Genomic DNA, 16195 nt, shown 5'->3' on the forward strand with positions numbered 1-16195 from the left:
TATGAGCCCCGTTTCAGAGAAACCCCTGCCTTCCCCTGGGAGCACTCACTGCCTGGAGGCGCCAAGACCCGCTAAACGTTGCCCGGCTAAGAGAACAAGGCTCCTTACCTATGACAATGCTGCCTTCAGCACCGATGAAGATGGTCAGCACCAATTCTAGAAACTTTCTGATCCTACCTCCTACAGAATACACCTCAACTCTCCCACATTTGTGGAAAATTCTGGTTTCTCCTCGCCTATTGCTGTCCACCCACCCTCAGGCCCCCTGTAAATCGCTTTGAAACAATACATCCCACCATCAGGAACGCACCTGTTCTGGAAACCAGGAGGCTCCTTCTGTGCATAAGAAATGAAATCTCGACACAGTGGCAGTCTATACCCTCTCGCGCTCATGCAGACTTACACCTGCCCCATCTTTCAGGCAGTGAAAGATGGCCTAAGTGGAAAAACTTAAATTAAGAATGTAACAGAGTCAAAGGCCTTCGAAATTCATTTGATTTCTTTCTCCCGGGACGTGCAGACCCTTAAAAGAAAGTATGCATCGCTGCCCTTGATTAATTCAATTAAAACAGCTCAAAGAAGGTCAGTCCTGGTGAACGCTAGGCTCAGAGGTGCATGACAGTGTATACAAGACGTAGCAGATTTATGGACGGCATGTTTGTGCCACCCCCAAATTCCTATGTTGAAACCTTAATCCCCAAGATGGTGCTATCCGGAGATGGGGGCCTTTGGAGGCAGTGGGGTCACGAGCGTGGAGCCCCACGATGGGATCGGTGCCCTTACAAGAAGGGACCCCAGAGAGCTTACTTTCCCCCTCTGCTCCACCACTTGAGAGCAGGACCAGAACACAGCTGTCTGTAAACCGGGGGTGGGGGGAGGGGGCGAAGGGAGGCTCTCCCCAAACACCACACTCTGCTCTCCGACTCCCCAGCTCTCAAAACCACCAAGAATAAATGTTTGCTGTCTGTGGATACACCTTATTATTTGTGGACGCCATGTTCTCAAATGTACCCACTTGTTTATACCGCGACACCACTGTCCCGGCAACGGGGGAAGTTCCAGGGCGAGGACTTTGAGTCGCCTGCCCCACGCACGAGCCCCCAGCGAGGTCAAACAGGCCACTGCGCTCTCCTCTGGTCTCAGCCCCTCAGGCAGCGATGACCAGAGGGGGGGGACAGCGCAGCGCAGAGGGAGGGGCCCCATCCTGCTCTAGGCCCGGGTTAGGGGGGCGGGAGGCGGGAGAGGGGACAGCCGGGGCGAGCCACGTCACGCTTCCCGACCTCGTTTCCTCCTGAGCACAATGAAGAGCATGTCACAGGATGCGCTGTTTTTAGGATTTAAGACGACGGCTTCTGTGAGACGTGTACGTGCGTGTGTTTTGCCCCTAAGGCTGTGTTTGCTGATTCAGCGTCTGCAGTGACTTCGGCAGAACACGACTTCCACGGATAACGAGGACCGGTGTCGCGGGGCGTCGCGTCTGGACGGGGCCTCTCGCCCGCGGCCTTCTCCCCTCCTGACGTGAGCCGGGCCGCACAACCCTCACTCCGCCTGCATCCAATCCTCGACAGGAGAGGGGGTCGCGTGCCGGGGCTTTGGGGGTACGCGGGCAGCAGTGCGGGCCCTCAGCGCCCCGGACGGCTGGCCCCTGGCCCAGGGCTCCTCCCTGCGGCTGCCCACACGGCAGGCCTCCCAGCGACCTCCGACTTCCCAAGGCGCAGGGGGTAAAGTGCCAACCCCGGGGGACAGTCGCGGGTGTACCGGCCCGGCCCCGCCCCCGCACAGGCCCCTCCCAGCGGGCCGCCCCCCGGGCTCCCCCCGCTCCCGCGCCCCTTCCCTGACCTCCCGTCCTGACACCCGCTTGTTGTCCACGCCTGAGGACACACAACCGGCTGCCCACGGGCCGTCCAACCACACACCGGCAGGTGCGCCCCAGCGCGCGCACGCCCTCCTCCCACCCAGCGTTTCTAAGATTTCACCCAGAAAACCCGCAGCCCCCCATGCCCCAGGGCCCCCGCCAGGCCAGGCCGGCTGACCCCCTCTCCTTGCCAGTGATTGGCTTAGGGACGGCCACGTGACACGGCTCTGGCCAATGAGGCGTGAGAAGCCGCCCGGCAGGGTCTCGTGGCTCCGAGCCGTGCGGGGAACCTGCCCTCCGTGTCCTACCGGATGTTGTCACAGCGCCGGTGACGTCAGGGACTGCAGCGGTGACGTCAGAGCCCTGAAGGGGGCGGGCCACGGAGCAGGCTGGCACCGCGAGCGTGCAAGAACAGCCGGGCGGAAGGAACGGCGTCCTCCGCGCCCTGGAGGGACCACTGGACCGGCCCACCTGGACCCCCGTCCCTCTGACCGGTGACGTACCCTCTGCTGTGCTTAAAGCCGTTCGGCCCATGGGTCTTTGTAAGGCGCCACCAAAAGCGGCATACGCTTTAAGGGGTAGCCGAGGCGTCACTCCACCAAGGTGTTGTTTGAGTCATTTCTTATTTTTTTTAATTTTTTTAATTAAAAAAAGAGACAACACGAGTGGGGGAGGGGCAGAGAGAGAGGGAGACACAGACTCTGAAGCAGCTCCAGGCTCTGAGCTGTCCGCACAGAGCCCGACGCGGGGCTCGAGCCCACCAACCGCTAGATCCTGACCTGAGCCGACAGACGCTTAACCGACGGAGCCCCCCCAGGCGCCCCTGAGTCATTTATAATTTGAACTTGGCACCTGCTGGCCTGGTCACTCTGCATCCACAGTACACTATTTTCCTCGGACTTACTAGGCGTGCTCCTCTGTAGACTATATTTGCAGTACTTCTGCATTATTTACAGCAGATCAACCATAACACTCATTGCGCTCATGTCCCATGGCTTACACTGTACTGATTGCGCTGGAGAGCTCTTAGCTGTGCAGTACTGTACAATTTACCTTCCGATACTTATCACCGTCGGAATGCTCATGCTTATTTTTTTATTCTCTGTTCCCCACTTGGAGGTGATCTGCTTGAGAACAGGGACCTGTCCCCTCTTTTTTTTTTTTAACTTTATTTTAAGCATTGATTGAGAAAGAGAGAGCACATGCCAGGCAGAGAGAGAGAGAGAGAGAGAGGGAGACACAGACTCCGAAGCAGGCTCCAGGGTCCGAGCTGTCAGCACAGAGCCCGACCCGGGGCTCCAAATCATGAACCGCAAGATCATGGCTTAAGCCCAAGCTTAACCCACTGAGCCACCCAGGCGCCGCTGGACCCGTCCCCTCTTAACTGCTGTTGTTGCCACATCCAGCACAGCGCATAGCAAACTGCGGTGTTCAGTAGACACTCAATGGGAACGTGCCTCCACAGCTTCCTGTGGGTGCGGTTCATCCCTGTGCGCCGTGAGTAGCATGTCTGGGTAAGAAGGAGGAGGGGGTGCCTTAGGAAAGGTTATCAGGTTAATTGCATTCAGACAAAAGTTCGTTTAATAGATCCTGAGAGGAGACGGAGAAGCCAAGAGCAAAGCTGAGAAAGTTGCAGGTCAAAGAGCTGATAAATTTGGGTCCCAGTATGAATTTGGCCTTGTGGCCAGGAACTGAGATCTCTGGGTCATGTCAGCCACGTGCGTGTGTGTCAAGGGGACAGGAGGACACGGCAAGGTAAAGATCAGTCAGGTTCCAAGCAGCCATCTAAGTGATACCTTCAGGGCTCTCTGAGCCCCCAAAGGAACATGGAACTCCAAACGCTGTGAATCCTAACATATGGCGCTGACGACAGGAAGGTGAACGTGGGAAGCAGACAACCTGGGCCACATTAGCCTGTGAGCATGTGCGAGATGGCCTGTACATGTCATATGGGGAAGACCGTCTTCAGAGGTTAATAGTTCACGGTAAAATTGCACTTTCACAGCTCACTACTTCAAAGAGAGAGGAATGAAAATAGGTTACTTGGGGACCCTGTAAGATATGTCACTGACTTCATTTTCTATTTAAAAGCAATCGGGTCTGTATACCAGCCACCCTCTGAGTTTGCCACAATGTTGGTCCGTCTGTTTGCCCCGAGAGAAAGTGGACTGTGCATAAGGTTTCCTGAGACCCCTCCCCCACCCCAACAGAGTGTGAGAAAGGAAGATGGCTAAACAGGCGGATAGTATGTTTCGCACAATTCACACACACACATACTCACACACACACACACAATGCTGAAATACCATATTAGGACCTGCAAAAGGAAACTAAGAAAAAAGCTTTTATATTCTATTGTCATCTGAATCAAACCGTTTGTACTTATCACCATGTTTAGCAAAAGGCACTGTCTGAGGGGCAATAGGTAAGCAGAAAATATTTATTTTGCCTTGAGTTTTTACACTTCCAAGAAATACAAAAAGGAGGGGCGCCTGGGTGGCTCAGTCGGTTAGGCGTCCTACTTCGGCTCAGGTCATGATTTCACAGTTCGTGGGTTCAAGCCCCGCGTCGGGCTCTGTGCTGACAGCTAGCTCAGAGCCTGGAGCCTGTTTCAGATACTGTGTCTCCCTCGCTCTCTGACCCTCCCTTGCTCATGCTGTCTCTCTCTCTCTCTCAGAAATAAATAAAACATTTTTTAAAAATTAAAAAAAAAGAAATACAAAAAGGAATAATAGCTATCGTGTACTGACTGCCTAGTAGGTATCATGTGTTGCTTTTTAAAAACTTTACGTATAGAGGTGTACTCACTAAATCCTGCAGATACTCCCCGTGTTAAGGGTTTTGTCCCCATACCGTGGATGGGGAAACTGAGGCCCAGGGATGGCTGCTTCTCCAGGGATCAGCGCTGGTGATGGGCAGAGCAGGGGTCTGCACTCCACCTCCCTGAATCAGGGGGTTCCTCAGCACAGAGCGTTACCACCCCACGGTCCTGCCCCCAAAATGTAAGACCCAGATACACACGCCAGGATTTCATACCCACCTTGCTGAGGTCTAATTTATGTTCCGTGTCCGTTTGAAGGCACACCGGAGGAGTTTGGTGGTGCACGCACCATGAAATCACTACCACGCTCAGGCACAGAACATTCTCTTCGTCCCAGAAGACCCCTTGTCCCTCTTTTTGGTCCACTGCTCCCTCTGTCCCTGGCCCCGGGCGCCACGGACGTGCTCTGTGTCACTAAGCGTTAGGCATGCATTAGTTCAGACTAGTTTGATCATTAGCCCTCAGGTCCAGGGAGAGGGAGCCAGACTGAGGTCCAGAGCCCAGGGTCCTCGATCAAAGGCTTCCCCCATCACATCTGAACATCACTTCCTGCCCTCTGGGGCCGGACTCCACACCCGTGAACCCGAGGGCGCTAAACCATGCGGCTCTGACATTCACTGTGCTGCCATTCAGAGGATTCAGAGACAGGCTCAAGGCTACAGTGTATTTTGACAGAACAATTTTTCTCTTTTCTATTTTTTCATGTGTAAAATAAGAATAAGTCATCCATTCATTTAACAAGTGTTTAGTGAGGGGGCACCCTGGGTGGCTCAGTTGGTTAAATGTCCAACTCTTGGTTTTGACTCAGGTCGTGATCTCACAGTTCGCTCACAGTTCGTGAGTTCCAGCCCCGTGTGGGGCTCCGCAATGATGATGCAGAGATTCTCTGTCTCCCTCTCTCCTTGCCTCTTTCTCTAAATAAATAAATAAATAAACATTAAAAAAACAAAAACAAAAACAAGTGTTTAGTATCATCTACAACCCGGGAACTGTCCTCAGTGTTGGGGACGGAGCTATGGGCACACAGGCCCTGCTGTTAAAGACGTGAAATTCTAAGAGAGGCAGCCACGCTGAGCAGCGTATGGATAGAGAGTGCACATCAGGTCACAAGGAGGGGCCTGGAAGAAAGCCGGAGCAGGTGGGAGCCCAGGCAGTGGTGACGGAGGGGCGCTTCTAGTCAGAACGGCGGGGAGCCTCCCTGGACAGGGTGCACTCGAGCAGCGACGTACATGCAGTGGGGAGGGAGTCGTGAGAACATGCACATCTATGAAAGTGGAGGAAACAGGAAGTGAAAGGGCCCTGAGATGGGGATTTTCTTGCCACATTTGGGGACTGAGAAAAACAGGCAAGCAGGGCAAAGAGGTAGCCAGGGGTTGGATGTGACCTCGCTGAGTGAGGATAACGAGAAGGTGAGGAGTCTGGAGCAAAGAAAAGGGATGGCCAGGCGGTGCGAACGGGAAGCCTCTGGCAGGTTGGGAAGTATGGGATACCCTGTAAGGTCTACTGAGCCGGTCCAACAGCTCAGATAAGGGTGGGAGGGAGGGAGGGAGAAGCTGTCCGGTCCTGGATGTACTGTGCAGGCAGCCCTGGGCAGGATCTGCTGTTGAAATGGAAGCTGGACATGAGTGAGACACAGAAGCCATGGTCTGGGCGTGAGACAAGCAGAGACTGCAGGAGAGGCGGAGAGAAAGATCCAGAGCTCGGGTTTGAAAAATTTGAAATGCTTGTTAGCCATTCAGATGAAGATGTTAAGTGAGAAGTTGGGGAACTGTGTGTGAAGCTCAGGAGAGAGATTCAAGCTGAAGAAATACATTCAGGTTGTGCCGGTACCAACACACAGTGCTCAAAGCCAGGGGACTGAAGAACACCTGGCGTGGAAGCCTCAGGCGGCTCAACACTTACAGGTCACGAAGTGACACCGTGAAGGACACTGAAAACACGGGCTGGTCTGTTACGGAGGAAAAGCTCAGGAGAGGAGGTGAATTAGCAGGTAAGTGACAGAGGTACTTGAAGAAGGTGTGATGGGTTATCCGTGCTGCCGGGGAGGTCAAGTAGATGTGGACAGAATCCGAGTGCGGGCATCAGCCGTGCAGAAGACCCTGGTGACCTTGACACACGGGCACTAGGGAAAGGAACAGACTGGCGGGGGCAGGCTCAAGACAGAGTGGGATTTGGGGGAGGGTACTACAGAAAGCTTTTTAAAATAATTTTTTTAAGTTTGTTTATTTTTGAGAGAAACAGGGAGAGTGAGCGGGGAGGGGCAGAGAGAGAGGGAAAGAGGGAATCCCAATGCGAGGCTCAAGCCCACGAACCATGAGATCATGACCAGGGCCGAAACCAAGAGTTGGACACTTAACCGACTGAGCCCTCCCAGAAAGCTTTTTAAAGGTCTGCCATAAAGGGGGACAATGGAAAAGGACACCTGTTCTAAGTGTTAATTATGATTAGCCACAGAATCCACTTAGCCTGGTACGTGGTGGGTGCCTAAGAAAACCACCTGTGGTAATAATACCACGAACAGTAATGATAAGAGGAAATAAACATGGCTGCCACACTGCCCTTCCCAAGCTCTGTTTGCAGACTGGCCCTACACTGGTACAGCGGTCAGACGGCAAGCGTCTGTGAGTGCCGGCCATCTGTCCAGCCCCCATGGCCGGGTCTCCCAGCATTTTTAGCTTGACCTGAACAACCCATCAGCCTCATCCCAAACCCACCAAATGCCCAGCGGGAGTCTGGATGCTGAGGTCAGAGGAGAAATTCATTGCCTGACCACCGGGAGCTCATGGCTAAAAACAAGGTAATAGAGCAACACGTCCTGAGTGAGCTGCTAGATGTAAGCGGCTGAGGAAATACCGTGTGTAACGCTCCAGCACGCCGGACCCGGAAACTGCTGTGCAGCAAGAAGGTAGAGAAGAAGAGACCTGGTCAAGGAGGCTTTTCAATCCAGCCAAGAAAACAGGAGGCAGGACAAAACTCTACCTTCACAGAAGTGCAAATGGGTACTTTGCAAGCAAGTGAACAGGATGAATCAGGGGACGTTTTCCAGGGCTAGAGAGGGGGAGCCGTGAGGAATTCTCTTACTCCTGTATGACCTTTCTCGTTCTCCCCCCCTCCCCCCCCACACACCTCCAGCTGCATGGTGCAGAGCTAGGAAGGCAGGAAAGCACGGGTATTTCTTTAAAGACAGAATCTAGGAGCACCTGGGCGGCTCAGTCCGTTAAGCATCTGACTTCAGCTCAGGTCACAATCTCACAGTCTGTGGGTTTGAATCCCGTGTTGGGCTCTGTGCTGATGGCTCAGAGCCTGGAGCCTGCTTTGGATCCTGTGTCTCCCTCTCTCTCTGCCCTTCCCCTGCTCACTCTCTGTCTCTGTCTTTCTCTCTCTCAAAATAAAATAAAGATATTTTAAAAAATTTAAAAACAGAGCCTAACAAATACCGCATCTTACAATTTATGGAATGCTGTGGCACCTGAGAGTCTCAGTTTGCCTCGTGTGGCATATTTCAAGACAGTGCCCAGCACAGCACCCTTACCCTCCGCCACGCGACTCTGCTGCTCGGACCCCTGGAGACAAAATGTGCTTACTCCCATAATGTTGGGTTTGGGCAAATGACTTGCTTTGTGCAGTAGGACTTTCAGCAAAAATGTCACAGTAAAACACTCAAAACATAGTTAAAGGATTGGGTTTGTCCTCTTGGGGTTTGCAGCCTGGATGAGCTGAATGGCCCTGGAGACCCGTGAGCAATGACCAAGTGCTTACAGTGGCCCGTGGCTGAGATGCGGGGGGCGTTTGTTACGTAGAAATAGTAATTGATGCACTCGCTGACAGTGTGTCTCAAATAGTTCTGTGAGTTCCAAGCCACTGTAGAAAATACATCTTACATTATGACCAATATGTAAGACGTATACATAGAGACAAAGGAAATGGGAGGGGAGGGAAGGGGAGGGAAGAGAGGGAAGGGAAAGGAAAGGGAAGGGAGGAAGAAGAGAAGGAAGACAACAAAGAAATGTACACAGTAGGAATCTCCAGGACTTCACAGCGTACCTGTCCCCAGTGGGTCCTCAGATGATGCTAGGCTTTCATGAATCAGATGCATCCAGCTCTCTGACATAATCGTCTACCCTTCCCTTCGATAAGTGAGCATTAGCATACCACCCTGATCGTCCTTGATCTCCCTCGAACATTCCTGAGCTACACTTAAATAATCCTGTGTCACTGCAAGGAACAGCACTCAGGGAGCCTGAGTGTTGGCTCCCGCATCCACAACGTCCTTTGGCCTCACTTGGAACAAATAAGCACTTGCATATAACATATGTCTTTCTTTCCTCAGTGACCCATGCAAATGGCAGGTGGGCTCCAAAGTTCACCGAAGTAAAATGCACCCAAGCCATGTTACCCAAGAAAAATCTCTGTTTTCGTTTATAAGGCGTAGCATTTATGATTCTTAATACAAAAATATGTACAGTAACGTGGAGGGACACAAGTAATCTTTATAATTTTCATGTCACACATAATTGCAGAGACGGGTGGTATTTGCAAGTTATCCCATTCTCTCTCTCAGCTTGGGACACGTGAGTGACGGCGCAGAGGACCCCAGCTTGTTGGCACCTCCTGGTTGCGGTCACCACCTATGCCTTCTGTGAAGACATCTTTCAGTTCCTCTAACATTTCGCTGGTCACGGTTGCTCTCTGGCCTCAATACACTCTTCAGCGTCTTCCTGAAGGGGAAGAGGTCAACAAAGCCATCACAACCCACTTGCCCCACCCACCCAGCTTTGACGATGGTGGGCAGACCCTTTACAGTGACACACACATTTTCCCCACAGGACTGACCCTTCCCCAGGGAGGGTAACAGACAGCCAAGTTAAAACATGCAGAATTCCTACCTATATATGTGTATGTATGTATGTAAATGTGAGGACATGTCATTTTTGGCTAAATGACAAAATACGTATTGCGTTCTCAAGAGTTAAATGTCCATGCGCTACGGCACTGAGCCCTCTGGGGCCCCTGTACGATCACAAAGATAAATGTGAACATCAGGCCCAAAATCAAAGAGCCATGCCTGCATCTATCCCTAATGCTACGGGTTGTTTATCTATTTTTTAGACAGTCATGAGAAACATGCAAAGTTGCGTCATCCTGGAGCTCATGGGGAGAAAAAGTCCTAGTTTTTCCCAGACTCTGGCTATGGGAACCTTGTATCCACCTTTGTTTTTAACCTTCCTGCGCTAAGATTTACTCCATGAACGTGTCCTTGTCTGTGCCTCCTGGATCGTAAGGCAGGTGTTTTGAAGACAAGTATGTTGTCTTATTTGATTTTCTGCAGCCAGGGTCACGGCCTAGGCGGCCTGTGGCCTTGCCGACGTGCCAGGACTGTGCAGGGTCAGTGAGAGAGACTGAGCGGGCTGCTGAGCTTCATCTGTAGAGCCAGTGACTGCAGGTCTGTGAGCCACTCTGCACCCATCCAGCCAACAGGCCCTAAGCAGCGCCCACAGTACCTCTGAGGCCCTCACTCATGGGAGATGCCGCAAGCCAGCCTCTCCAGGCCCGGCCGTGACACCTTACACGCAACCACGATTCTTTTCATCCACTCTTTTTCACTCAGGTTGGTCTGGCTTTCCGAGCCGGACCATGCCTGGGATGCACCATCTCTTCCTCTCTCCCAAGTCGCCTGTTCAGAGGAGCCCAGGCCTCTCGGCGAGTGCAGACCTCGGGGCCGGTGTGGGCGGAACGGAGGCCACTTGCTTCCATCCTTTCCCATCTAACCCGCGCCTTCATTTCAGAACCTTAGAGGCTTGGTACTGAAAGAGAGCTCAGAGATTGTCTGATTATGCCCCCCGCAGGGGTGCAGCCCAGGGGTCGGGGGACAAGTGTGTCTTAAAGGCACAGAAGGTTAACACGAATCTGAGGTTCACACTCAGGCCCAGCTTGGAGCCAGTGATGCATATGGCGGGTTCTGAGCAAGACTGCAAGGGCGCAAAATGGCCCCAAGGGTCCCAGCCCTGGAGGAGGCCCGACGGAGCAGAGGAGACAGATTCATACACAAAACACCATCAAATATAGCGATTGGTTGACCCAGCACGTACACAGATGGTCAGACCTCCCTGGCTTCAGTCCACTTGAACTACAAGGAGGGGTTGCTGGTCACGTGCGTCTGAGGAGCCCAGGACAGCTCCTGCCTGACAGGCCCGCTCTCGTCCGATCTTCTCCCCCTTTCACACGACCACTAGCGCAAGGGACAATTTCTGCAATCTCCTTGCTGGGCCACTTCTGCGGAGAAATAAAATAATTCTGGTCCTTTTCCACATGGAGAAATCTCTGCCTGATTCCCACTCAACAAGGTTTGATCCCACCCGAACAAACAAGTGCTTCCAGGATTCTGCCCCTCAAATAAAACTACGCCAGCAAATTTGGCCCAAGATGACAACGCGATGTAAAGTTTAGCGTACGCTTACGTGCGGAATGTTTTCATGTTAGCATCTCATCCCTTGACACTGGGGGATTTTAAAAGCACCACCAACGCTTGTTAGCTTAGGAGAAGATCCAAGCCCTTCATATTCATCAAACGGCGCCCCAGAACGGATTAGGAGGCGCTTATGTGGTGAGAGCCCAGCATATGGCCGTGCCCGGCTCCCCGCACCCGCTCTGACTGCGCGCACCGGGCCTGCTGGAGAGATGCGCTGTTAATTAGGCTCCATTGGCACACATACCAGAGTCAGAAGCCTAGGTGTTTGGGGCTCGCACATAAATTAGTCGCATAAAAGGAAAAGCATTTTGGCAGGATAAGCATATTCTCAGGGGAAAGAGAGGGTGCATGTTTTCCAAACTTATTTTGAAAGCACTTAATGAAAATCTCTTTTAGAGAAGAAACTTTTCTATAAAAGAACATGGCGCATTTTGAACTCTGGGTATGAAAACCGGCAGCTGAGGGCTGTTCTCTCTGGGACTCCAGGCAAAGCGAAAGTAGAAATACGGACCACGGTCCTACGCCAGTCCAGTTGCTACAAAACCAAAATATAAAAGAGAGGGATGTGAAAGGTCCGTGCTGAGAGGTGTTGGCAGAGAGGAGAGCTGTTCACTGCTGCCAAGAGAGGGGCTGGGCATCCCGGCTCCCAGTGACCGTCTCCAGAGAGCCCGGCACAGCGGAGCCCAGCCTGGCTGTCAGTCACGGGGGACGGCCTGATGCCAACACAATGCTTTGCTGCACAGACTCACTGGCATCCACCCCGATGGCCTCTACATCCAACCCAGCAGGGCTCAGGCTGTGTGAAATTCTGGGCACAAAAACTCCTCTCTGACCAGCCTGGGAAGTAGCCCCCTGCTGAAATTATAGCAGTTCTTATGTTAAGTAAGACTCAGCTTTGTGGAAACCCCTATTTACATTAGCAATAAATTCACATAATTGCACCCAGTACATTGTTCTACAGTTTCATACCGAATCCATCTAACTGACCTAATGTGTTTATAATAGAACTCAATCTACCTGTACAATCAGCTCCTCTTTTTCTCTGCACGATTGGCCTGCACGAGTGTCAGGGTGTTGGGTCAATAACCACATCCCTCCTGCAGTGGGGAGGTGACCCAAAGGAGCAAGGCGGGTGTGCTGTGAATGGCGGGGACACTGGGGACTCCGAGAAGCTCAAGGGAGACCCCCGAACACCGTGCATAGGGGACAGCTCTACTCACCAGCCTACCACTGCAGCTCGGGAATGCCAGGGGTGCATCTAAAGATCTGACTTTCCGAGGGAAACGAGAAATCCAGTTTCAGTGAAGTCAACTACTTTGTGAATGTTGGCATCTAAGTATCTATATTGTCAAGTACTTTCTTGACCAAAGAGAGCACGTCTTGAGGGCTATGTTAGCTTCAAAGCCTGTCATTTTATGGCCTCTGGTCTAAGGACATCCTGATATACAGTTGACCCTTGACCAAATCGGGTTTGAAATGCGCAGGTCCACTATGGATTTGTTTTTCCCATAAACACAGTATGTACGGTAAATGTTGTTGCTCTTCCTTATGATTTTCTTAATAACATCTTGTTTTTTTAAAGACTTTATTTTTTAAATTTATTTATTTATTTTGAGACAGACAGAGAGGCCAGCAGGGAAGGGGCAAAGAGGGAGGGGGACAGAGAATCCGAAGCAGGTTCCGAGTTGACAGCACAGAGCCTGACTCAGGTCTTCAACTCACAAAACCGTGAGATCATGACCTGAGCCAAAGCTTCAAGAGTCAGACGCTTAGCTGACTGAGCCACCCAGGAGCCCCCACACTCTTCAATCCTTACCAAAACATTTCTTAGAGCCCCAGACTCTATCAGAGCTAGGAAACAGGTTCGTCTCACTAGCCGATGCAAATCACACACAGGGGCTGCTCAAGGGAGCTCTGTCCTGAGAAGGAACTAGGGAGGAGTGCTGGGATCGATTAGTGATGTCTACACAGGCACAGGCTAGGAGGTCGTGTCTCAGCACATGTATACCCATTCTATGTCATTTACATCATATTTATGAAACCAAAATTCATTTGCTCAATGTGCTTGACCAAAGTCCCTTCTATCCGAACCAAGGCCGAGTGTAAGCACAGGAATGAGAGCTGGAAAATGCTGCAAGCATCTCAGTACTGTTTTGTCACTCGAGGCGGCTCTCAAGAAAGGCACGTGAGGAACCAGCCATCCATAGGAGTCACCTTCAGACTCACAGGCAGCCTTCACACAGGGTGCAGAGCTGTGCTCGTAGGAAAAGAAGTCAGAGTGTAACCCAAGTATTTATTAAATGTTCGACACAAAGGATGTCAGGAACTCATTGATCTATCCATCTTGCTCTTCTCAGGAACAGACACCCTGGGGAGTGATATGCTTGATGCCCTTGATGATGGAAAGCGCTCAGTTGTCCAGCGTGTTAATGGATGACTTTATTAGGGCAATCGCTTGGGGCTGAGGTCTGTAATTTTTAAAAAGAGAGCCCATTAAACTGAGCTTTAGAAGTGGCCCAAACTGTATGGCGTGTCTGGGATAGGGGGCTCTTTAGAAGGCTAACCTGGCCCTGCAGGGGAACAGAACTCAACAGAAGTGCTTTGAAATCTAGATTTTCTTCTAGCATTTCAAGTTAAACCTTAAATGTCTTCATGGCAAACTAATCCAAGAGCAGCTTAGAAGATGTAATCAGTAAAGAGTGAATAAGTGGATTGTATGAATATAAATGATCTTTTCCTAGTGGAAACCCGTATCCTCTTGAAAATGGAAGAGATAAGGTTCGGTTTCGGTAACGGGCATGATCCACTCCATCCACTCGGAGACATCTTGATCCTTGTTTCCAGTGGAGACAGAAGTTATATTCCTAACAGCTGTGGAAGACAGCATTCCTCTCTGTAAGTCCACATGGACGTGGTGAGACCATCAGCCAGGCATGGATAAATGGCTCACACTGACTTCCCTCTTTGGGGAAAACCTGTGAGCTTCTCAGGTAACTTCCCTCATCTGTGCCTCTCATGTCTTGTGGATACATGTAACTCTTGGCTCAAAGACATTCTACCTTCAATTTCTGATATTTCTTTCTATGTTCACTGGCTCCTACCATGAGTGGATTTCTCTCTAGACATGTGAAACATTCAAGAGAAGAAGAGAATGTAGTTTTATCATTGGAAGATATTAACCTTAACCTCAGGATGTGCCTAAAATAAGTCAATTCACAGGTAATCCAGGAAATAGGGAGCCTACCCCTGAAATAAGCCATCTGACCACTCAGTGGGGCTGCGTTCACTGTAAAATTGGGGTCTCTGCTCTCTGTGAAGCAGTGGCCCAGAGCCCTGGCTGGGAGCCAAGCTGCTCAAGGTCAAACCCCAGCCCTGACATTTACTAACTCCTTGATCTTCATTTAGGGGACAGTGACTCACTTCCCTGTTGCATCAATTTTCTTATCTGTAAACGTAGATTATAACAGTCAGACCTGATGGGGCGATTTTGAGTATCACATGAATTGATATACATGAAGATCTCAGGCATCAATACATAGTAAGTGCTCAATAAACGCTAGTTTCCACTAAATTGGTCTCTGAGGTTCATTTTGGAAAGCAGGTTCCTCACGATTCCCCACAGAGTAACAGCTGGGGCAGGATTAGAGCCCACATGCGCTGGACACCAAGCCCACCCCTCTTCCATGAGTGGCGGCATCATCCCTGGCACCAATAAGCCCCTTTCCCCACGAGACTGCATTTGCCACCCCTCAACATGCGCCGGCTCTGTAGAGCCAGGCATGGCTGGGTGACAGGGACGCGCTACAAGCTAGATCAGCCAGGTCCCAGCCCCTCACGGAGCTGCCAGCTTAATGGTGAAGACAGATCAACACACCATCAAACCGACAGGTTCTAGCACGTCCCCCGTGACATCAGACACAGTGCCCTGCAAACGCTCGCTCGGTAAGTGCACGTGGGGGAGAGGCGAGTGGGAAGAGGCGGAATCTAAGGAAAGACTGACCACCTGAGCTCCTGTTGTACTTTCCCTCCAGCCACAAGGGACAATCTCACTCACTCTGCTCCTGCTGGATGTCGGCTCCCGTTTGCTGAGAATGCGCTCTCCAGACTGTGGGAGGGGCTGGTGCCTGGACAGACCCGGGCATGGCTGCTGCCCAGGAAGCCCAATAACCATCACAAAGACGTTTGCTTATACTGTCTCTGCTACAGAACTGAAGAAAGTCCCAGTCTGCAATGGAATCATGCAGACCGGGAGCCTCACTCTGGGGCAGGGACCCACAGGAGCCACCCCTACAGTGTTCTCCGAAGCAAATCCACTCTCCGACCACCAGCCAACAGCTGGAGGAGACGGTCTCACCCCAGGGAGCTGTGCTCACCCCAGCGCCAATGCACCACTGGGACTGGATCTCTTCTCCTCTCTCAAACCAAGCGTGAGGCTCAAGGAACTGACCACACACACTGATCTTTGTTATTTTGGGAGATTATTTTTTAGAGGTTTTTGACGTTCATGCAGTCAGCGAATATTTGCTGAAGGCCCACTGTGTGCCAGGTGCTGCCCTAGCCAAGAAGGAATCAGCACTGAACAAAATGGACAAAATCCCATGCCCTTCTGGAGTGGCCAACCCGGAAGGCTTAAAGACAGGTGTTGTTTACGTATGGGTCATCGAGGCAGTTTCCCCGCTCTGGCACCTGATCTCTGATTTTTCCCTCCTCAGACCTGCTTGCTATCTGCATTATATCAACAGGACAGAAGAGGTGAAGGAGACCCATCTGTCCTAAGCCCAGACCAAGGCCCCCATGGATTTAACAAAAAGTACAGAAACTTACCAGAGTAAGATGCTACCGGAGAAGATGACATAACGTAAGTTGGCCCAGCTCCCTTGCCTGTAACGCCCCTTCACAGGCTGTGTGCAAATGCCAGGGATCTGCATGCGGAAAGGAGGGATGTGCCTCCTGATAAACCGATTCCTTGCAGAACTGGGAGAAACACTTTTATAGTCGAGGTTCACTTCTCTGTATAGGATGCATACAAAACCAGCCTATGCACTCCCAC

At 51.5% G+C, this 16195-nt stretch overlaps 1 protein-coding gene across 3 annotated transcripts in view; it reads right to left on the reverse strand.

The window, feature by feature from the left end:
• Positions 1 to 16195, reverse strand: part of LOC120234796 (transmembrane protein 132B) — a 368719-nt gene that overhangs the window by 16546 nt on the left and 335978 nt on the right. The window contains exons 1-2 of one of the 3 annotated variants that reach the window (XM_039236887.1): positions 1281 to 1592; positions 311 to 436 (exon numbers count right to left, since the gene is read on the reverse strand). The exons of 1 other annotated variant lie outside the window; for it this stretch is intronic. The gene's annotated coding sequence lies outside the window, so the exon portion shown is untranslated. Of the gene's footprint in view, positions 1 to 310; positions 437 to 1280; positions 1593 to 16195 lie in introns of those variants that run through there. One more of the 3 variants, XM_039236961.1, reaches the window with a different exon arrangement.

The sequence above is a fragment of the Hyaena hyaena genome, unplaced genomic scaffold, assembly GCF_003009895.1.
Source record: "Hyaena hyaena isolate Hyena2069 unplaced genomic scaffold, ASM300989v1 scaffold_0, whole genome shotgun sequence".
In the NCBI taxonomy this organism is placed as follows: Eukaryota; Metazoa; Chordata; class Mammalia; order Carnivora; family Hyaenidae; genus Hyaena; species Hyaena hyaena.